Source organism: Rattus norvegicus, chromosome 17, assembly GCF_036323735.1.
Source record: "Rattus norvegicus strain BN/NHsdMcwi chromosome 17, GRCr8, whole genome shotgun sequence".
Classification (NCBI taxonomy): domain Eukaryota; kingdom Metazoa; phylum Chordata; class Mammalia; order Rodentia; family Muridae; genus Rattus; species Rattus norvegicus.
The window spans coordinates 24,081,898-24,105,499 of NC_086035.1; the positions used below are offsets into that span (position 1 = coordinate 24,081,898).

The following is a 23,602-nucleotide window of genomic DNA, read 5'->3' on the forward strand; positions in this document are numbered from 1 at the left end:
GCAGGACTGGAACCTGGAGGGAGAAGTTGATGCAGAGACCACGGAGGGTCTGCTTACTGGTTTGCTTCCTCTCACTTACCCAGTCTACCTTATAGAGCCCAGGACCACCAGCCCAGGGACGGTACCACCCACAATGGACTGGGCCTCCCCCATTGATCACTAATTGAGAAAATTCCTTACAGCTGGATCTCATAGAGGCATTTCCTCGACCGAGATTCCTTTCCCTGTGATGCCTCTAGCTTGTGTCAAGTTGACACACAAAACCAGCCAGTACAGCCCCTTTCAAATAATTAATAGTTATGGATACCACATGTCAGATCCATCCTCTCTGAAGGGCTGCTTCCAAAAGCAGGAACTATTCCAGGTTTTTCTACTATGGTTCTTTTAACACCAACCACCTCTAGCTATTACACGGCCACCACCTCTCTTCCAGTGAACAATGTCAAGCAGAAAAACAATCCAACCAGGAGGTTAACACTTAATAAGGACATGCTGACTGCAAACAGAGGCACTGGCCCTTTAAGGCAGCTGGAGTCTAGAGTCTCTAAGGAGGGAGAGGGACCTGCAGCCTGATTGTGGAACAGGGGCTAGGAAATATGAGTGATGAGGGCTTATAACCTTAGAGGAAGTTATAGCCCCATTTTCCTGATATTCAGAAGGCTAGGTCACTGGTGGCCTATTAGCAGCTTGAGAGTCATGGAGGATGGACCCTTAGCTCCTAGTCAGCAGCTTGTAAAACTGTTTGCGCCCTGCTCAGGGTTACTCTGGAGGGTGTAAAGGAGTGGCTTGTGGGCTGGGCGCCACTCTATTCATCCCCATTTTGAACACAAACACAGAGCAGAATGGTTGTACCTCCCTAGACACAGACACCACACCTGCCCAGCAGTCCCCATAGCAAAGATCAGTAAGTGATGATCCTGAAAGCATACGTGCACAGTTGGCAAAGTTGAGTGGTCTCATAGGAACATAGCGACGCCTAGAAACCAACCAACCAATGAACCAATCAACCAACCAACCAATCAACCAACCAACAAACCAACCAACCAACCAATCAATCAATCAACCAACCAACCAACCAACCAACCAATCAACCAACCAATCAACCAACCAATCAACCAACCAACCAATCAACCAACCAACCAACCAACCAATCAACCAACCAACCAACCAATCAAAAGATAGACCTGAGAACTCCCCCCACTCAAAACACTAACTTGTGACACCTCCACCCAGACCCCAGAAAGAGGAAGCCACCTAATAATACTGGGATGACCACAGCTCCCACTGATCTGTCACTGGTGTCAGGGACAGAGGCCTGAAGCATTCTCTTTCTTGCAAGGGACCCCCCACTGAGCAAAACCAGGATGACTTCACTACAGAAAGCAATGTTTAGGATGAGTCCGTAGGAAACAGAGTTGGAGTTTATTAAATGATATTTTCACACAGGTCTTAAGCACAAAGATTAATAGGGAGATGCTCAAGGGGAGAATGAAAATTTCCATCTGTGGTGTGGGCTTCACTGAGGGGAGTCTAAATCAAGTTTCTTTACAAGTCGGATTTGGGTGGCTGTTAAGGTATAGGCTCTTTAGCCTAAGAGATGCTAAAATGCAACACACACACACACACACACTCCCCCCACATAATACACACACACACTTCCCCACACACACATACATACACACACAGACACAGACACACACACACACACACACACTCCCCCCACATACATACACACACACACTTTCCCACAGACACATACACACACACTCCCCCCCACATACATACACACACACACAGAGTTCCCCCCACACACACATGCATACACATACAGACACACACACACAGACACACACACACACTCCCCCCCACATACACACACACTCCCCCCCGCACACACACATACACACACACACACACACACTTCACACTCCCCCCCCACATACATACACACACACATACACACACACACTTTTCCATACACACATACACACTTTTCCATACACACACACACTTCCCCCCACATACATACACACACACACACACACACACACACACACACTCCCCCCTCCCCCCCACGCCTTTAACACATTGCTCAGAGATCTAGTTTCCAGCAGTGGTAAAAAGTTGAGAAATTTTCTTGCGTAAACAAGGTTGTCAGGTGAAATTACGACGGGTAGGGTTTAGACTGAAAAATGAGAGGAGAGTGCTGGGAACTCGAGGTTATATATCAGTCAAGCCCAGTTAATGGTCCTTGATAAGATGTCTTTTGGAAAACACGGACACTTTGCGGGCAGCCCGGCCTGAGGATTTCTGACTCTGTCAGCAGTTCAGGCATGCCTTCTCTCTCATGCACTCCCTCTAAGGTCCTGCATTTGTCTCTGTCTTTCTGTCCTTCTGAATCTGACCTCCCGGTATGTACCAATGAACCACTAGAGAATTCCTAGCTGTCCGTTTGGCTTTTCAGGTCAGCCTGGTCCTCAGCAATGCAGCATCCTTTGGGTGCTATTTGCCTATCCATCTGTCTGTCCGTCTGGACCTTGTCCGGAGCCAATATGGCCTCCATGGTCCTGCACCTCCCCGCTGTAGCTCAATTCAACCCTGAGACATGGCTGGACTTGCAACCCAAGCAGTTCAGCTCTGTTTGCCACAAGCAGCTTTCCAAACTGGGTTCACTAACATCTTGTCTAACCATGGCAGTGAACTGCCTTTGAGACTGTTTTAGCTGCCTGTGCCTCCAGAAAGACCTCTTACAACTCTTCAAACTTGTCTGCAGGCCTCTTTAACCTTCTTCTCGATATTGTGTAATCTACATATATAATGTGTGATCTGATAATATCAGTAATTAAGATTAACAATTAAGAACCTGTGTTTGCCAGTGGCCAGCTATCAACTAAAATTGGGACTACCTGGCACATTATAGCCAAAGAAGCTGACAGACACACACACACACACACACACACACACACACACACCACACGTACACACACACACACACACACACCACACATACAGACACACCACACATACACAAATTCACAGAAAAAACCCCCCACATACTATTGACCCAGATACACCACACATGCACACAAACCCACATCACACACACCAGGCAACAGAAATCAAAAGAAGAGATACTTTTAGTTAAGTTTCAAAAATACAGTCCCAACTTTTCAAAAGGGAAGTCTCTGGAGGGTTATGGGGTAATGGGGGGCCATTTCCCAGGCTTGGGCAGAATTTTTTGTCCCCAGACATATTCTCTGGCCCCTGTGACCAATCAGCAGGGTGCTGGCTTGCTCTCTCTTTTCTTCGAGAAATCAGCTTTTGACTCTGCCTCCTGTATCCCTTTAAACACACCAATTTTTGAAATATTAATTTATTTACTTGTGGGTGTATGTGCCATGGCATGGGTGTGGAGGTCAGAGGGCAGTTCTTGTAATCTCGTGAACTGGGATTTGAGATGGGATAAGTGAAAAAGGAGAGAGCTGGTTGCATCCCTGTCTCTGACTTTGACTTTGGACACAAGCTGTCTTGACTTTGGACACAAGGTGACCAGCCCTCCCACACTCCTGCCTCTGTGCCTTCCATGTCATGATGAGCTGGGTACACTTCCTCCAACTGCCAGCCAAAACACACCTGTGCTTTCTTATGTTGCGTCTGTCAGGCAATCTGTCACAAAACCAGGAAAAGTTGTTAACAGTCCGCTGTGTCAGAATTACCATTCTTGTCCCAGTGGATGTTCAGCTCCTACTCTCAGGACCCAGGTACAATCTATCATCCTCATCCATTTGCTGCGTGATCACTTCCGCTAAAGGTGGTTTTTTTTTTTAACCCTGTGAAGACAATGCCTGTGACCCCCTTGGAAGAAAAGGCGATTGAAGTGCTATGATGAGATTCCCTTAGAATCAGTTGCCATTTTAACAAAAAGCTACATCCTTTCACTGAGTAGCTTCCATATGGCCCTTTCTGTCCCTACCCTGCTTTTAGTCACCCAAAAGAAGGCTGATTTACATAAAGAATGTCAGTGAGGGGCTGGGGATTTAGCTCAGTGGTAGAGCGCTTACCTAGGAAGCGCAAGGCCCTGGGTTCGGTCCCCAGCTCTGGAAAAAAAAAAAAGAACCAAAAAAAAAAGTCAGTGAAAAGTCTGGCTCTAGATGGGCCTGCCAGTGAAGAGGGAAAAGGACTTAAACGTCAGGTTCCTCAACAGAGAAGGAGTTCTTCAGTGTCCCCAGTGCTAGACAGAAGCTTGGTCACCCAATGTTACTCACACCCATTTCAGATTGTCAGTAAGCCCAATCCAGTCCTTCCTTCCTTCCTTCCTTCCTTCCTTCCTTCTTTCCTTCCTTCCTTCCTCCCTCCCTCCTCTGTCCCTCCTTCCCTCTGTATGTCCCTCCCTCCCTCTCTCCCTTCCTTCTCTGTCCTTCCCACCTTTCCTCCCTCCCTCCTCCCCCCTCTCTCTCTTTCCCCCCACTCTCCTCTCCTCTTCTTTTCTTTCAGATTTTTCTTTTTCCATTTGAGTCACCCTGTCCCTCCGTAGCTCAGGCTGCTCTGGAACTCTAAGGTTCCACTTGTCTCAGCCTCTTGAGAGTTTCGAGTACAGACAGGTTAAAGCCCTGTTCTCGATGGTCACATTAGCATAGCTATAATCTTTTACTGAAGCCCCTAAGTCTCTGTTCTCCAAGAGTTCTGTCCACAAAGCATTCTCTCTCTCTCTCTCTCTCTCTCTCTCTCTCTCTCTCCTCCCCCTCTTTTGTCTGTATTATTTCATTTTTTAAGAATCTCAGGTAGGACAGTGGTACACACACTTGGGAGGGAGAGGCAGAGGCAGGAGGATCTCTGTGAACTCCAGGCCAGCTCTGTCTCAGCACACACAGGCACGCATGCACACACGCACGCACACATGTACACACACACACAAGAATGAGTAAAATCCCATTATTACTGATGCCGAGTATTCCAATTCTCTTTGTCATTTCCTTCTACACTGGCCACATGTTAATTCTGCCTTGTATATGTGGTCCTGGCACAGGAAGAACAATGAGGATTTGCTGAAAGGACCCAGGAGCCAGCTGAAGGGCTCCAACCACCTAGGTCTGGAACAATTTGAGCAGTAAAGTAAGTAGACATTTTACTGTACTGTAGCCCACAAACTGAACAAGCAATCCAAATCCTTACAAGTACAAATGAACACTTGGGGATATAGGATGGCTCTACCTTACTACCCCATGCCAGCTAATTAACAGAGAATGAAGAATTTAAAGGAAAAAAAAAACCCCACTAGGATTTAGCAACTGCTAAGTTGATGATTGCGTGAATCCAAACCCATCTGTAAGAGAATGAAATGGGACCGAGCATTTGTGGAACAGAGTATCTAAAATGTCTTATCTGTGTATAAAATACTCTAACTACCTCATAACAAACACAAAATACTATCATTTAACTTTACAGAGGAAAAACTTGGCAGGCACTGTCTTAACTAAAAGATAAGAAGTAACTGCCTCACCAGGAAGATAAACAAAAACCACGGGCCTAGGCAACATTGTTTCTTTAGGATAGCTGCCCAAAAGATAAACTGAATCTGCTTGCGAGGATTCTTGGACCTGTATTTTTCAAAGATGAAAAGGTCACCAACGACAGACAGCAATTGTTCCAGGTGTCAGTTAAGCGCTCAGCTCAAGACTGTTAGGGGATGGTTTTATGCTCCGTATATTCAGTGGTAGATTTCTGTACCCCTAGATCTGGTTGCAGTCTGGATTTTGGTATTGTCATGATTATCAAGTCCACCGGACTCAGTATTTTGTAAAACATTGTTCTCCACAATCTTCTGATTGGTTAAAATAAAGGGCTGGAGGGGGCTGAGGAGATGGCTCAGAGGTTAAAAGCAATGACTGATGTTTCAGAGGTCCTGAGTTCAATTCCTAGCAACCACATGGTGGCTCACAACCATCTGTAGTGAAATCTGATGCCCTCTTCTGCTGTGTCTGAAGACAGCTGCAGTGTAGTCAAAACGTAAAGTAAATAAATCTTTATAATAAATGAATGAATGAATGAATGAATGAATAAATAAATAAATAAATAGAGTTTTAAGTGGGCAGGAGAGAACAAGGCAGAACTTCCATGCCCAGAGAGAGAGGAAGAGTCTCAGGTGAAGAACCAGAGGAGTCGCTGGCCACTAGGACACCAGAATGAGACTAAGTTGACCGGTTAGGGGCCACATGGCCACATGGCTGGGAATTAGGCTGGGAAACTGTCTAAGGCCAACATTGTGGAGTTAGAATAGCTCAGAATCTGCCCAGTTTAGTGCCTGAAGCTTTTAATAAATATGAAGGTCTCTGTGTCATTATTGAGAACAAAGGAAGGCGTACAAAAGCCATTCTTTTACACAAGACTCTTGACGAGAGTGCAGATTTGTGTAGGCCACTGTGAGCATTGTTCAAAAACAGTGGTTCTGAAATTGGGTTTGTGGATCAAATAGTAACAAGTATCTGTTGACTGCATAGGAGATCCTCTGCTATGATACACTTGGAAATGTTCATATAATTGTAGAATCTCTCTCTCTCTCTCTCTCTCTCTCTCTCTCTCTCTCTCTCTCTTACACACACACACACACACACACACACACACACACACACACACACACAGGAGACTATTACAGGGCAGTGTGGCTGACTGTTACAGGTGGCACATAGGAGAATTCTATATATCCTTCAAGTTTTTAATAACGAAAGTTGAAACTCACTAAAATCTTTAGCCATAAACTGGTCATTCAAATACTGCTAGGTTCACTGAATACATTGCTTAAGCTACAGCACCTTCTGAGTGACCGTGCACTGGGGCTTGTTAGATTAAGCAATGCTCCGCTGCCTTCCGACTCAGCTTCCTTATCTGCAAGCAAAAGATAGCAACAGCCACCTCTTATTGGTTTCCTTTTCTCGTTACTATGACCAGTCATCTGATAAGCAATGGGAGGGACTGCAGAGGTGGCTCAGAAGTCAAGAACACTTGCTGCCTAGACAAGCTACAGTCCTCTTGCTGTACAGAGATATCACGGCCAAGGCAGGTTATAAAAAGAACAACTTGTTTGGGGGTTTGCTTATAGTTTCTGAGGGTTAGACCATGAACACCATGGCAACAGGCAGCAGGTCTGGTGCTGGAGGAGCAGCTGATAGCTCACCTCTGATCTGCAAGTTACGGGCAGAGAGACTGGGCCTACTAAGGGCAGGGATCTGAAAATGGTTTCATTCCTAAGAAGGGAACTGGGAAGAGATAGATCTGTGAATATCCAAAGTAAAGCAAATGTATGTGGAGAGTTATCAGATATGTTGTCCCGAAATTAACAAGCCAAGTTACATAAGAATTGTCAAAGCAGGGCTGACGAGATAGCTCAGCGGTTAGACTCTTCCAGAGGTCCCGAGTTCAAATCCCAGCAACCACATGATGACTTACAACCCTCTCTAATGAGATCTGATGCCCTCTTCTGGTGTGTCTGAAGACAGCTATGTGTACTCATAAATAAAACAAACAAATACATAAATAAATCTTAAAAAAAAAAAACAACAAAGAATTGTCACAGCAGCAAGAACAGGTAAGGAAGTGTACCTGGGTGTTGTGGCACACACCTGTTATTCAAGTGTCTAGTTTGAGCTACATGAGAACCTGTGTCAATAAATAAATAAATAAATAAATCACTCAATCAAACCAAATATTAGCACACAGAAAAGAGAAAACTGTAGTCAGGGATAGGTTCTGAGATGAAGGAAACCAAATGGCACAAGCCACAAACACTGCCTCGAATCCCAGGTGAGGCCTGGGAACTCAGGGCAAGAGAGGCCGGACGCAGGAGGAGACTGGAGACAGACAGGCTCTTATGGAAAGAAGGAACAGGCTGCTTGGTTCCTATAAATCCTCCAAAAAGGGCCTAGTTACAGTAACCACGTGCTCTGTCTGCACCAAATGGCCTGCTTTGGTTTTTTTTTTTTTTTTTTTGTTTTTTGTTTTTTTGGTTCTTTTTTTCCGGAGCTGGGGACCGAACCCAGGGCCTTGCGCTTCCTAGGCAAGCGCTCTACCACTGAGCTAAATCCCCAACCCCGCCTGCTTTGTTTTTATTTTACTTGTTTTTATTTAATTGCCTGGCTAGGCAGAGATTTAAATTCATCCTTTACTATTTTGTTGGACAGTGAATGTCCTTCTCCCTCTTCTTTCCCTTCCCTCTTTTCAAGTTATTCAGGCTGTCCCTGGAGTTCTGCCTTTTGCTTCTGTCTATAAAATGGCTGGGACTCCAGGTGTGTGCCACCATTCAGTGTGACGATTTCATTACTTTTTTTCCCCTGTTTTTTGTCTGTTTATTCTTTGAGACAGGATTTCTCTGTGTAGCCCTGGCTGTCTTGGAACTCTGTAGATGATGCTGGCTCTGAACCCACAAAGATCTGCCAGCCTCTGCCTCACGAGTGCTGGGGTTAAAGGCATGCGCCATCACTGCCTGGCCTGAGTCTAATTTTTAACAGAAATGTTGTCTTTTGACTACATTTGGGGTCTGGGATGAAACGAAGCTTGTCAGTAAAGCCCTTGTCTTTTGTGTGTGAGCTCCTGGGCTCCATTGCAAAGTTTTGAGAATGTTAAACATTATGTTACCCTATGGATCAGTCATTCCACTCTCGTTATCTGTCTATTAAGGAGGCATGGACACATGCGCCCCCAAAAGTTTTTCAGCAATGTACACGGCAACATCCTTCTTCAGAGACAAAACCAGGACCAGCCCAAGTGTTTGTCAGCAAACTGAGAGACACACAAATCCCTGCAGCTCTGCAGCCAGCCCTGTATCCCTACAGCCAGCCCTGAACCCCTGAAGCCAGCCCTGCACCCCTGCAGCCAGCCCTGCACCCCTGCAGCCAGCCCTGTATCCCTACAGCCAGCCCTGCACCCCTGAAGCCAGCCCTGCACCCCTGCAGCCAGTCCTGCACCCCTGCAGCCAGCTCTGTATCCCTACAGCCAGCCCTGAACCCCTGAAGCCAGCCCTGCACCCCTGCAGCCAGCCCTGCACCCTTGCAGCCAGCCCTGCACCCTCTATTTCTGCTCAAAACAATGCTGTGAAGCAGAGGAGGGAGGAGGAACAGATTCAAGATCCAACATGGAGGAACTCAAAACCTTGCCTGAGTGACAGGGCTCCCATTCAAAGGAGCCCCAACTGTATGCTTTCATTCATACACAACTCCCAGAAAATATGATCCGACATGAGGACTGGTATGGGAAGTGGCTGTCAGTGGGTGGGATTACAAGCTGAACCTTTGTTTCCTTGGAGTGGGGCCTATTCTGTTTTCTGGGAGGATCGCCCCAGGTAGCCCTGGCTGGCTTGAAACTCACAAGACAGATCAGGATAGTCTTGAATTCATGGTGATTCTCTTGCAACCTAGGAGAACTCACAAAGACAGAAAATCCCTAAATCCACCGCCCCGCAGGGAGGAGAGGCGGCAGTAAAGAATGTGGAGGAGGGGCAGAGGGGACAAGGAGCTCCCTGAGTGGGGCTCTGCACTGGTGGCAAGAAGGAAGAGGTGGCTCACCTGAGGAGCTCGTGTGGGCTCAGTCCCCAGCACAGTTAATAATTCTAATAATTAATAACAATAATTGCTTTTTTCCAGGGCAAAGAAGGACTAAGTGTAAAGTTGGCATAGAGGTCTATCTGGAAACAGCAGCTACTCAGGCAGAGCCAAGCAACCCACTTTGACTGCATTTTCTGGATATTTTAAATCGAAGCCTCACAGGGCCAAAATCACTCAGGCAAATTCCAGGAATGCTTTTTTTTTTCTTCTTCCCCAACTTTTCTAGACAGGGATGAAACCCACATAACTCCACTCTTCAGATTTATGAAGAGGGTTGTTTGTACTGAGTAGTCTCATGATGACTGAGGAGTCCCACGGATCACCCACACTCCCGAGAATGCTTTCTGAATGGTATCACACAGGTAGCAAAGGGTGTGTCCCCTTAGAAGCCTGTGGGGGCGAGCGCATGTGAGTACAGGACTCATCCCTATTGAAAAACAAAAAAAAAAAACAAAAAAAAAAACAAAAACAACAACAACAAAAAAAAACTGGAGGTAGAACTGAGAAATTCGTTAGATAAACTTTCAGCATGAAAAGGGAAAAATACATTTGTAGACAATATTTCTTTTTACAAATTTTTAAGTTAATTTTTATTCACATGAGTACACTGTAGCTGTCTTCAGACACACCAGAAGAGGGCACCGGATCCCATTACAGATGGTTGTGAGCCACCATGTGGTTGCTGGGAACTGAACCCAGGACCTCTGGAAGAGCACTCAGTGCTCTAACCGCTGAGCCATCTCTTCAGCCCGTAGACAGTATTTCTAAGGCAAGAGTAACAGTACAACTGTGGACTTCTTACTCCTGGATCCCTCTTATAGATACCAGCGTCAGCAGATGCCAGGTCCTTTCTATACTATGCCATAGTACCCACCCACCCAGAGCCTCCACACCCTTTGCGGACTTTAAATCAGTCCCAGATGACTTTCAATACGATGTAAAAACAGTGTAACGTGGTTATATGATCGTACCATACCGTCTAAGCCCTAGGCTCTAGGGAATAATAAGGAAAAAGCCAGGATGCTGTTTTTGCTATTGCCCGTTTTCCACTTGAGATTAGTTGAACCCCAGGCTGCAAAGTAAGCCGGTCCAGAGGAAGGACCGGTCTTTTTCACCCTAATCATGTTCCTCATTCCACAGGCTTTTTGCGCCCATCCCGTCGAGCTCATGAGGTTAGATGAAATATATATATAGAATGTGGTCGCAGCCATTCAGTTCACTGTCTCACATTCGGTGTGGGCAGGCCACTCAGGAACCTGCTGTAGGAGGAACTGAGATAGATCTACACAATGGATTGGAGGTGTCAAGAGGGAATTCCTGGCTGGGTAGGGAGTGGGGCGGAGAGACGGAGAGAAGAGGGGGGCGGGGAGGCAAGGAGGCGAGGGGGCGGGGCGAGGGCTGGTCCTGGGGGAGGAGAAAGGAATGGAGGGGTGACATTTTGGCTGGTTCTCAAGGGCAGCTGACTGGAATGAACAGCTAAGATAAAGAGCATTCCGTAACAAACGGAGAACGGAACGAACAAGGGTGTGCCGAACGAACGAATGTTTGCCTTGGGAGCGGAGAGATGCTTTAACCAGTTCCCAGAGTGCTTGCCACTCCCGGAGGAAAAAAAGACCAGACACCTGTGTCACCCCTGTGACCACGTTCCCCGTCCTAATCATGAACTTTACCTAAGGCCTTCATACCAAACACGCATGGGCATTATTTTTTCCTTAACCTTAAAAAAGAAGTTTTAGAAATAGTAATATGAAACCCTCAAGAGTTAATCTATGGGACTGTTGAGATGGCTCAGTGGTTAAGAGCACTGACTGCTCTTCCAGAGGTCCTGAGTTCAAATCCCAGCAACCACATGGTGTCTCACAACCATCTGTAATAGGATTAGATGCCCTATTCCCGTGTCTCTGAAGACAACAGTGTACTTATATAATAAATAAATAAATCTTAAAAAAAGGAAGAGAAATCTATGTTTGCCAGGCCATGGTGGCACACACCTTAGATCCCAACACTCTGGAAGCAGAGGTAGGCAGATCTCTGAGTCTGAGACCAGACTGGTTTACAGAACAAATTCCTGGACAGCCAGAGCTACACTGAGAAACTCTGTCTTGAAAAACAAAACAAAAACAAAGACTAAGCAGCAATAAATAAGAAGAGGAAGAGAAAGGAAGGGAGGAAGGGAAAAAAAGTCCGTGTTTCCTCCCCTTTGTCTTTTAGCATCAAATGAGTTCCTAAGACCTGCCAGTTTGGTTTGATACTGTTTAACCTTTCGATCAGCCTTGCAAAGAGATATTTCATCCACAGACTCTGAGAAAGCAATTAAACTCAGAGAAATTAAGTATCTTGCCTGAAGATCAACAGACTCTTACAAGTAGAGCCAGGCTGTCCGCCAGGGTTACTGGCTGCTAACTCCCATTGTGTAGAGCAGTTGGGAGAGCAGTTGCCTAGCAGGTGTGAGAACTGTGTGTCACCTTCAGTACCACAGCAATGGTGGAGGTGGTGGAGGAGATGGTGGTAGTGGTGGTGATGATGATGATGATGATGATGAATGATAATGATGACGATATGACATCCCATCAATGAGTACCATCTAACTGTGCAGAGTAAGCCAATGTGTCTGTGGAAGCCACTCAATAGCCTTCATGAGGTCTAAAATGCATAGCAATTGACAGCAGTGTCTCTGGTCCCATTGTCCCCAACTCTCAGTTTCTTCCTTTTCATCCATCTGTTTTCTAAAGTTAATTTAAAAATGCATCCTTTTTTAGTTAATTTAAAAATGCTGTGGATCCTGGGAATTGAAATCAGGTCAGCAGGCTTGACGGCAAGTCCCACTGAACCCTGTTGCTGGGTCTTCCAATCTACTTTTAATCTCTTCATAATAATATTCAGATAGGTCACTACAGGAAGAAATGTTTGGTTTAAAAGGAAGGAAGGAAGGAAGGAAGGAAGAAGGAAGGAAAAATAGAAGGAAGCTTGGGTGTAATGGCACAGGCCTTTAATACCAACCCTCAGAAGCAGGTGGATCTCCAAGAGCTCAAGGCTAACCTGGTCTACAGAACCAGTTCCAGGACAGCCAGGGCACAGAGAAACCTTGTGTCAAAGAGTCAATCAATAGATTAATTGATTAATTAGCTAATAGAAGAATAAAGAAATAAGAAAGATTGCTGCTTAGAGGGGCAATGCAATATATGAATTGCCATGTGTCTCTAGTTGATCCTTTGAGACCCTAAAAGGTGAGAGGGCCAACATGATCACTACTGTTTAACCTCTCATTTTCTTTGTGTTCACGTGAATGAGACTACACAGGCCTGTGAGGCATTCTTTAGGTGTTGTTTAGTTGTTCCTTTTTAAAGCAAGGTCTCTTATTGGCCTGAATTTCAGCAAATATTTAAGTGGGCTGGCCAGATGTTCCCCAGGGAGCTTCCCCAACAGTGTTGAGATTTGCCAGTGCACACTACCACAATTACCTTTAAATAGCAAGTCCATGTTTCTGGGATCGAACTCAGGTCTCGGTGCTTGCAAAGCAAGGACTTTCCTGACTGAGAAATCTCTGAGGCTACCTCAACCCACCTCAAGTCGTTTTATTATTCTGTGGGTGGGTTTTTTGTGTGCATGTATAGCTATGCACCACACTTGTTCATTGTCCCAGAGGCCAGAAAAAGGTATTGAATGCCCTGGAACTGGAGTTATGGATGGCTGTGAGCCACCATATGGATGCCGAGAATCGAACTTGGGTCCTCTTCAAGAACAAGTGCTCAAATACTCTTAGTCACTGGGCCATCTTTCCAGACCCTGTCAATTTCTGATATAGGGAAATAACAATTAAAAAAAATAAATTGGGGGCTGGAGAGATGACTCAGTGGTTAAGAGCACCGACTGCTCCTTCAGAGGTTCTGAGTTTGATTCCCAGCAACCACGCAGTGTCTCACAACCATCTGTAGTGGGGATCCGATGCCCTCTTCTGCTGTGTCTGATAATCAAAATGTCAAAACCTCTGGAAGTCCTCAATTCTGTTGGATCACTTTCCATAATGTTGTGACCAAGACCTTATTGTCGTAGCTTAAAATATAGTAAGTGAACGTTTCTGTGCCTTGAGTCCTGTCGGAATTTGACTTCAGGATGACACAGGTAGGAATTGCAGTCTTGAAAGAAAATTAGGAAATAGTCCTGTAGCTCAGCTAGGGAAGGAGGATAAAGAAAGCTACCCGGAGGGTGTGTGGAACGATAGACTATCACAGAACAAAGCCAGGGCAAAGGAGAGATAGAAGCAAGGGAAGGCAGTCAACCACCTTCCCACATAGAAAAGGAAACAATGACACTCCTGTTTCCTTGGTAACCTACCCACATAACAGGTGAAGTCTGCAGGGACCTTGGCTCCCTCCCAAGAGACTGTGTCCTTGTAAAAAACTCAAAGGTGAAGGCCGGACTGGTGGCATACGCCTTTAGACCCAGCCCTTCGAAGGCAAGGATAGGCAGATCTGTGTGTGCAAGGCCAGCCTGGTATATGTAGGTGAGTTACAGATTAGTCAGCATGACATAGTGAGACACTGTCTCAAGAAACAACAAAACAAAACCAACAAAGGAGCTCATCATAGGTCTTGGAACTCACGGGTCCTCTTTCTCTGCGATATATGAAACAGAGATCACTTAAATTCAACTAATAGGGAGTTGGGGATTTAGCTCAGTCGTAGAGCGCTTGCCTAGCAAGTGCAAGGCCCTGGGTTCGGTCCCCAGCTCCGGAAAAAAAAAATTCAACTAATAGTAAAATTTATCCAATTGATTTTCTCCCATATAACTCTGGCCATAGACCCAGTGATCTCAAAAATTTCATGAGCCTGATGGAGAGCCTAAGTTTCCTATGAATATTAGCTCTCAGGCACATTATAGATCATGAATGAGTGACACCCCCTAGACTACTGTGGTTCAGATCTGTTTCCTGTTTCCATCACTTAAAGTTCCACTCCGGGCATCTGGGCTCAAGGAGTACACCAGTCTCAATTGATCACAGCATGGATAGCACTAAAAATAAAAACGCAATAGGCCAGCCACGTCCAGGATCCAGGAGAGATGCTTGCTATGGGATGTAACATGGCTGGTCCAGAGTCTGGCCCCAAAGTCCATCAATGGAGCACAGAGACAGGCAGAGTCTGTTTTCCAGGCTCACCACTTCCGATTTCTTCTTTTCCCCTTGAAGCACTGTGCTAGTTTGAAACTGAAACATCTTTGCAAAAACTGGTGTTTCAGGCTTTGTCCCTAAGGCAACAGTGTTCGTAGGTGGGGCCTTTGGGAGGAGATCAGATCATGGGGGCTCTGACCTCATCAGTGGTTTCACAGCATCAACGGGAGATTGGAAGATGATAGAAGTGTCAGGAAGTGAAACCTAGGTGAAGAAAGGTCACTGAAGGGCAGCTTTTTCCCCTGACCTATCCTTTCCTATGCTTTGCTTCCCAAAAACCATGAGTCAAACCGTTCTGCTTCACTGTGCACCTCTGACCGTCATGTTCTGTCTTTTCACAGACCCAGAAATGACAGATCCAAGTGACCATGAGTATCCAGCTATGCCACTCTTGGGACTGTAGGAAAGGAATCTAAGTCAGCATACAACAGAGATGTGCGCACATCTGTTTATTGCTGTGTAACTCCCAAAACCAGTCTCGATGTCTACAAACAGATGAATGGATAATAATGTGCTATTATTATACACAAAGGGGTTTTATTCAGCTCTGAAGAATAAAAATTATGACAAATAAAATTGTGTCATTTGTAGGACAATGGGTGGAACTAGAGGTCATTATGCTAAGCGATGCCACACACTGAACGACAACTATGTTTTCTTTCATATGGGAAATGAAACACATGTATATGTTTCACACACATGTAAGGCATGAAGGTGTAGAGGGAATTCTTCAAAGAGGGGAGAAGGATCTATGATGCGTCAACTGGAGTCGAACTCAAGTCACCTTGCTTCAAAGAGAACATCAATTGAGAAAATGTCTCCATCAGATTGGCCCAAAGGCAAGTCTATGGGGGCATTTTTCTGATTGATGATTAATGCGGAAGGGCCCAGCCCAGTATGGGCAGGGCGACCCCTTGGCAAGTGTAAGAAAGCTGGCTGGCAAGCCATGGAGAGCAACCCAATGGGCAGTGTATCTCCATGTTCCCTGCTTTGGATCCTGCCTTCAGTTTCCTGCTTTGATCCCCTCGATAGTGGACTGTAATCTCTAAGTAGAATAAACCTTTTCCTTCCCAGTGGACATCGGAAAACAACTATTCTGAACAATCACTGTTTTAAAGTGAGGTGATTTTTTTTTTTTTTTTTGGATCCCAGCACTTGGGAGGCAGGGGCAGGTCCATAGCTGTGTGTTCAGGGCTTCGTAGTGAGACCTGTCCCCAAACCAAACAACAACAATGACAACACAGTAAAAATACAAATAATAAAATAAAGATCTGTTTCATCACAGCAACGGAAAGCTGAAGTAGTTCTCCTGGGTAGTTTGGCATTCTTTTTTTCCCCCCGCCACTAACAAAGGTTAGTCTCCAAGGGGTCTTCTCTCACTTGTTCCTAGTTAAATATAAATTCGAAATAAGCTCTGATCAAAATACTACATTGTGGCAAATTAAGTAGAAACCAGTGGTCATTTTTAAAGAGGGTAATGCTAAGGGGCACTGTGACCAATGAAACCAACCCACTGTGATTTCCCAATCAGGGGTGAAATCAGGGATGGAGCCAATCAACTCTGAGGATCAGTAGCCCAGAGGGAAAACCGCTTGGTTTGTAGGATATATTAAGCTTAGAAAACAGAAACTTACACAGAGACTTAGTAACAATGTTTGACAATGAGGCTCCTTAACACCAATCTTGGTGTTCAGGTTTACCAACAGTTCTTTTCCCTAATAAGAAGCCAGTCACTCACAATCAGGTAGTACAGGGGACTAAAAGTTAATAGCACCCCGTTGTCCACTGGATTAGAAGACACTGAGGAGAAGTTAGTGGGATGGGAGAAAGGTAAGCAAGAAGTGAGAGTTAGGGCTGAGAAATTAATTCCGAGACTCTCGATTAAAGCAAGCTGGTTGCCTGCCTCCTTGAAAGTTGGGATTTCAGAGAGCAGCGGGCCACCAGCTTTTTAGGTCCCTTTTATGGGGAAGGGTTAGGGTGGAGAGAAAACAGCTGTCCAGATAATTCGCTGTCAGCATCTGGACAGAAGAGTTGGGTACTCAAGCCTCAAGGCTGCCTGTGGAGTAGATAAATGTCTTAGAAGCAGCTGGACAGGAAAGTGGGGGACTCAGGATACATAAGAATATTCATGTAAAAGGGGAGTCATCAAGGTATCTTGGAAGACACATTTCAAAAGGTAAAAAGCAGTCATACACCACAGATTCCAGAGTTTAGCAAGGCAAAGGAGTGGGCATACATCATGGGGGCCCGAGTTGGTGGTAGGTGGAAAAAGAAATGTGGTTTGTAGAATACATTAAGCTTAGAAAACAGAAACTTTCACGGAGACTTAGTAACAATGTTTGACAATGAGGCTCCTTAACAACAATATGGTTCCTGTTTGGGTTTCAGGGACTTTTACCCCACAGTGGCGACCAAAGTTTATCAGGTGGTATTCTAAAGGCAGGTGGGAACTCCCTGTCTGTTAATCGCGTCTCCCTGTCAAGCCGGACAGACACAAGAACGTCTCAAATACTTTATGTGTGGAAAGCCATGTTTTTTTGCCTCCTGCATTTAAACCCCAAAACCCGTTTAAACCACAGGACACTGCCATTTAGGCTGTAGTAGATGACCCCACCCACTTGAAACATACGTTTAGGCTTCTGTGTGGCAAACTCACTTCATTTCTGTTACAGGATTTAAGGCAGGTCCCCTGGGACTGTGCAAGTGACATTCACAGACGACCAAGCACAGAATCAGACACTAGGGGAAATGTGAAGAAAGCCAGAGTCACTGATCCATGCATCCCACAGCACGTGGGAACCCTGGAATTCAAGAAGAAATAGGCAAATCCAAAGAACAAAGACGGACAAGCTGACCATGGCTTCATAGCAGTAAGGGTTGATGTGTGGGCCAGCATGCTCCATCTATGACAGGCTACACCAGCCTTACTGGCCACCTGGAAAAGTGATATTTTTGATTAACACACTTATTTGTGTTACTAACACACTTAGAAGGTTATATGGAGTTTTTCAGTTTCCTTTAGTGAGGCCCCTGTGAACTGTAAAAGTAGACTTGTGGTCAGCATTAAATTTTCTTTGGGCAATGTTGTTCTGGTTCTCCATGAAAGTGAGATTCTAGAACCTGTTATCCTCGGTTTTCTTCCAAAATTGGGGTTGGTTCCATTTTTTTTCTCTCATTGGACAGTCTTAATTTTTCTTAATCTTATTAAAAATTTGTGCGCATGAATATAGAGGTCAGAAGTCAATGCTAATTGAACCATTTTTAAAAAAAGATTTATTTATTTTTATGTGCACTGGTGTTTTGCCTGCAGGTATGTCTGTGTGAGGACGGCAGATCCCCTGGAACTGGAGTTAGAGTTCTAAGCTACTGGGTGGGTGCTGGGAATTGAACCAGGGTCCTCCAGAAGAGCAGTCAGTGCTTTTAACCACTGAGCTGTCTCACCAGCTCCCTGAACATTATTTTCATCAAGCCTGGAGTTCCTGCAGGGTGGTGAACCAGCCAGAGAGCCTCAGGGATCCTTCTAAACCCACTCCTAAACACTGAGGGTACAGTGTCAGGATATTGTAGTCTGCAATGCCTAGTGTTTTTTATGTGGCTGCACAGTCTGGTCTTCATGCACTTTACAAGCTGAGGCATACCACTATCCAAATTTTTTTAGTTTTGAACTGGAGTCTCAGGTAAGCCTTGAACTCCTGTGTTGCTAAGACTGGTATTGAACTCCTGATCCTCTAGACAACAAATCTTTTTTTTTTAAAGATTTATTCATCTATTATATATAAGTACACTGCAGCTGTCTTCAGATACACCAGAAGAGGGAATCAGATCTCATTATAGATGGTTGTGAGCCACCATGTGGTTGCAGGGATTTGAACTCAGGACCTCTGGAAGAGTAGTCGGGTGCTCTTAACCACTAAGACATCTCTCCAGCCCGACAACAAATCTTTTAATTAATCCTCAATTTTAATTAATCCTTTTCTCAATCCTCTTTCAGATTGAATAATCTTTTTGTTTACTCTGGTGCCCAATCTTTTGACATCATGACATAACCTTGTCATCTACAAATGTGTTGGGTCACACTGGCAGCTATCTTGGGATGCTTTGGACTCCCCTGCCTTGGTCCTTTCCAGTTGTGAAAAGTCTCTCCTTCTGTCTGTCTGCCATCATTGAGAAGCTTCATTATAAATCTCCAATCACTGTGACCAGTATCGAGGTTTATCCTCTTGCCCAGAGCCCCACACATCACTAGAAGAGCCCTTGCCACAGAAATGCCTCATTTTTGCACTGGCAGACTCACAGTTAAACAAGATGAACACCTAGGTCTTTAGTAGGCTTTCAGCATCATGACCCAGGCTGAGGAGCAGGCCGACCATAGGTAGGAAAACAGTTGGCGTGACCAGACAACTGTCACAAGGTGGGGGACTTCCATCCACTAAACGCAGGAGCTATTGCAGAGTTTGACTCTTGGAAGATTTCGGGCTCCATGAAGCTATGCCTTTGGTTTCCCTTGGTTTGCTGACACCACTGCCCACAAGGTACCAAAAAGGTCCAGGTTTAATTTGTGAATCATGGAGAGAAGTCAGGGTATTGTTTCTGTTCAATAAACTGGTAACAGTTACAGACTGTCAGATGAAGGGTGGGAGACTCTGGACCATATAGGTGTCCAACACAGGGGCTTCCTCTACAGGGTTCCTCAGCTTCTGCCTCCTCCCTGGCTTTGCTTAGTGTCACACAACTGCCCACTGTATTTCCAGTGCCTCTGCTTCTGCCAACTCCTGTCCACTGTCTCCAGGCTCTCCCCCTCGCCCCGCCACTGTGGCATTTATTCTTTCTTTAGTGACAAGGTTTGTCATTAAGACACTTCAAGTCTTTTTCAGATTGAATATCTTTTTGTTTATCTTGGCCCTTTCTTTTTTTCTAATTTTATTTACTTTTTATTATTTATAAGTACACGGTTACGGTCTTCAGGTACACCAGAAGAGGGAATCAGATCTCATTATAGATGGTTGTGAGCCACCATGTGGTTGCTGGGATTTGAACTCAGGACCTCTAGAAGAACAGTCAGTGCTCTTAACCGCTGAGCCATCTCTCCAGCTCATTGGTCCTTTCTAAGAAGAAAAAAAAAGGGATTTTTGTTTGTTTGTTTGTTTTGTGTTTTAATCTTGACTATTCTCCACGGAACAGTTCCTTACAGTTTGGCGGCAGACCTGACTCCTTGTCATAGTGTAACTGATATGGAAGGAAGAACTGGGGAGTTTACCTTTCCTATTTTGGTCACTGTTAGTAGGGAGAGCTGGGCACAATCTGTAATCTGTATCTGTAATCTTAATACTGAGGACTTTGAGGCAAGAGGATCGCTGAAAATTTAAGGCTAGCCTGGACTACATAGCAAAACCCTGTCTCAACAACCACAGAAAAGGAGGGAGGGAGGGAGGGAGGGAGGGAGGGAGGAAGAGCAAGAAGCGGAAGCAGACTTGGAAAAGGAGGAGGAGGAGGAGAAAGAGGAAGACGAGGAAGAGGAAAGACAGGAATATACTTAGGGGCTCCCACCTGTATTTGAGGCCTGCTTCTTTTAACTCAGTCCATCTCCCTCTTCCTGCTGTGAGAATGACAGACTTTGAACACTCCCTATATCTAGGATGCTTTGTGTACAGAGATCTAAACCCACCCTCCTCCATGGCTTACATCCCCAACAGCAGAGGTCTGCTCACTCGTTCCAACGGATCAGTAATTTTCTTAAGCTCCAGGTGATGACCACACCCATAGTCCATGTTGAATTTCCAAACTAGAGGAACTAATCTGGCCAGAGCATTGATCACGGTTACGTATTCCCCGCTTTGAGACAGGGTCCCATTACGTAGCCCAGTCTGGCTTATAATCACTATGTAGACCAGGCTGGCCTTGAACTCACAGAGACTCACCGGCCTCTGCCTCCTGAGCACTGGAAGTAAAGGTGTTGACAGCGCCAAGCCCACCCCGAGTTGGTTTTCATGAACTATGTCTCAACTGTGTTATTTCCAACTGAACTAAAATAGAACTCATTGAACTCACTGTGAACAATTGTGATTACTCAAGTCATCTGGAACTTGTGTCAAAGAAGGCAGAGTTTATTCAGGAACAATTGATACCCAGTAGAGAATAAGGTTTAAAAGATGAGTCTCAGAGCTGAGCAGTGCTGGCACACGCCTTTATTTCCAGTACTCAGGAGGCAGAGGCAGGCAGATCTCTGAGTTCAAGGCCAGCCTGGTCTACAAAGCAAGTTCCGGCATAGCCAGAGCTACACACACACACACACACACACACACACACACACACACACAGTCTCAAAACAACAAAACAAAAAAGACAAAGCTCAGGAGACTGGTTATTTACCAGTGTGTCATCTTCAGAGATGAACATGGGGTCTAACTGTTTCAAATGTCTTTTTCTCTGCAGAGGATGCACTGGTCTAGAACTCCTTGGGGTTGTTGTCTGTGTTTCTAATCCAATTCCAAGAAAAGACAGCCTAGGCTGGCCTTGAAATCTTGGTGTCCCTCAGAATGACCTTGAATTCCCAATCCTTCAATCTACCAAATGCTGGGATTACAGGCACCGACCATGATGACCAACCTGCTTCCCATTTAAAAGGATGGGAATTGAACAATGAGGTGATGGGGGCAAAAATACCCATCACCGCTCAAATATTATTAATATATTGAGTTCTAATTTTATCCCCCTTTTTAATAAATATATAGTTCTTAACTTTAATTATGTGTGTGGGTGCATTATCTGAGTCCGAGTGACATGTCTTTGGACACCAGAAGAGGGCATCAAATCCCCTGCAATTATGAGTAATTGTGAGTCACTTGATGTGCTGGGATCTGAACTAGGGTCCTCTGCAAGAGCAGTATGAGCTCTTAACTGCTGCACCATCTCTCTAACGCCATAAGGCCTGTATGTATGTATGTATGAATGTATGCATGTATGTATGTATGCATGCATGCATGTTTGCACATATGTATGTATGTACAGAATCTCACTGTAGTTCTGGATGGCCAGGTGCTCATTATGTAAACTGTGCTGTTCCTGTCCTTGACCACAAGAGCTCTGTCTGCCTTTGTTTCCCAAAACCTGGGATTAATGATGTGTGTCACTTCTCCCTGCCTCATTATGGCATAAATTTAATAGGTATTAGGTTAATTTTTTTTAACTTTTCTGTAATTAGTGTTTGCTCAGCCTCTTGCCTTGTGTCAAGAGAAAGCATACATCTAAGATGGGTCTTTGGGCCCAAAGCTAGGTAGATCAGCAAAACCAAACCGCACAAGCAAGTTTTCACCTTGACTCTACCCATCCATTTTCCCATCAGCTGTAAAACAGTCTTGAGCCCTATCCCCCGGTCTGTGAGCAGAATTTCTGCAAATTTTTTCTTTTTTACTTTAACAGCAATGTAATATACATACAAAATGGAAAGTCCTCAGCCCGTTAGAAGGGGGAATCCAGTCATTTATAGCTACATGGATGAATCAGGAAGACATTGCGTCCACGGAACAAAGCCACACACTGAAAGGCAAAAACCCTGTATGATTTCACGAATGTGTGGACCCTAAACAAATCGACAATGACAGGGAGAAGAATTGATAAGGAAGTGGACTGGGGTTTGTGGGGAGGGAATAGAGAGTGGCTGATCAAAGGGTACAAAATCCCGGACAGACAGAGGACTAGGTCAGAGAGTACCACACAGCAAGGTACTGTATGCCTCTAAGACAGCAATTTTCAAGAGACCCCTTTCCCCCCCAAAATACCAGGCAAGCAAGCATGCTAAGAGCTTGTCATTCATTCCATCCCGTTTGCTAGTATCAAAGCACATTGTACTCATGGTTTGCAAATGAAACTAGTAATTAAAAAAATCAACAAATAATATTCCATGCTCCAATGCTAACACTTGAAACAGCCACGTTTTTTTTTCAATATATACATTTTCTATTGTCCCCAAAGAGCCCAAATTGAACTTGTGATCAGGATCTTGTTTCTGGAGCTGAGAAACTGAGGTCTCACTCGTCAGCCAGCGGCACGGTTTCCTTCTCAGACACTTAGATACCCTCCGAAAACTTCCTGATATCCTTGTTTCTAACTGTTGCGGCTCGCTGAATCAGAGCCGCTGAATTTGAAACAAGTTCAATATCATTCCCTTCAAGGATTAATTCATCCTTCTAGGCTTGAGAGACAGAACAAGCAACACCTGTCCTCATCCGACCCTCATCTGCAGAAGTATTCTTCACGCAAGAAATTTCAGATTTCAACCACAGACCCATTCTCCTGAATAACGATGTTGATAGGAAAGTGAGCATCCACAGACCTCATCTTGTAACGGAAGCCCAGTGTCACACCCTTGATCATGTTCTGAACACGACTGAGGATGGTTCAGTGGCCAGTTCCTTCCTGTTACCCCACCATTGTCAACACGGAGCCTTTTCTTTTTATTTCCAAGAAGACTCAGTTTTATACTGATGTGATTGAAGTCCCTCCTCAGAGTTCCCCTGGGGCCCTTCAGAGTGATGTCGACATTTTCTGGAATGATGTCAACAGTCTGATTGCTGAGAATGGTCTTCATTCTCGCAGTGGATGGGGGCATAGAGAGCAAGATTGTTTTTAAGAATTATTTTATTTATTTTATTTATATGAGTACACTGTTGCTGTCTTCAGGCACACCAGAAGAGGGCATCGGATCCCATTACACATGGCTGTGAGGCCACCATGTGGTTGTTGGACCTCAGGAAGAGCAGTCAGTGCTCTTAACTGCTGAGCCATCTCTCTGACCCAAGATGTTTGTTATGTTAAATTATTTTTTTTTTTACCACTAGGC

At 45.0% G+C, this 23,602-nt stretch overlaps 1 protein-coding gene and 1 pseudogene across 2 annotated transcripts in view; both read right to left on the minus strand.

Annotated features, from left to right (window-relative positions):
- Positions 1–23,602, minus strand: part of Gcnt2 (glucosaminyl (N-acetyl) transferase 2) — a 104,748-nt gene that overhangs the window by 79,306 nt on the left and 1,840 nt on the right. The window lies entirely within an intron of this gene.
- LOC121529648 (ribosomal protein L9-like) lies at positions 22,696–23,375 on the minus strand (annotated as a pseudogene).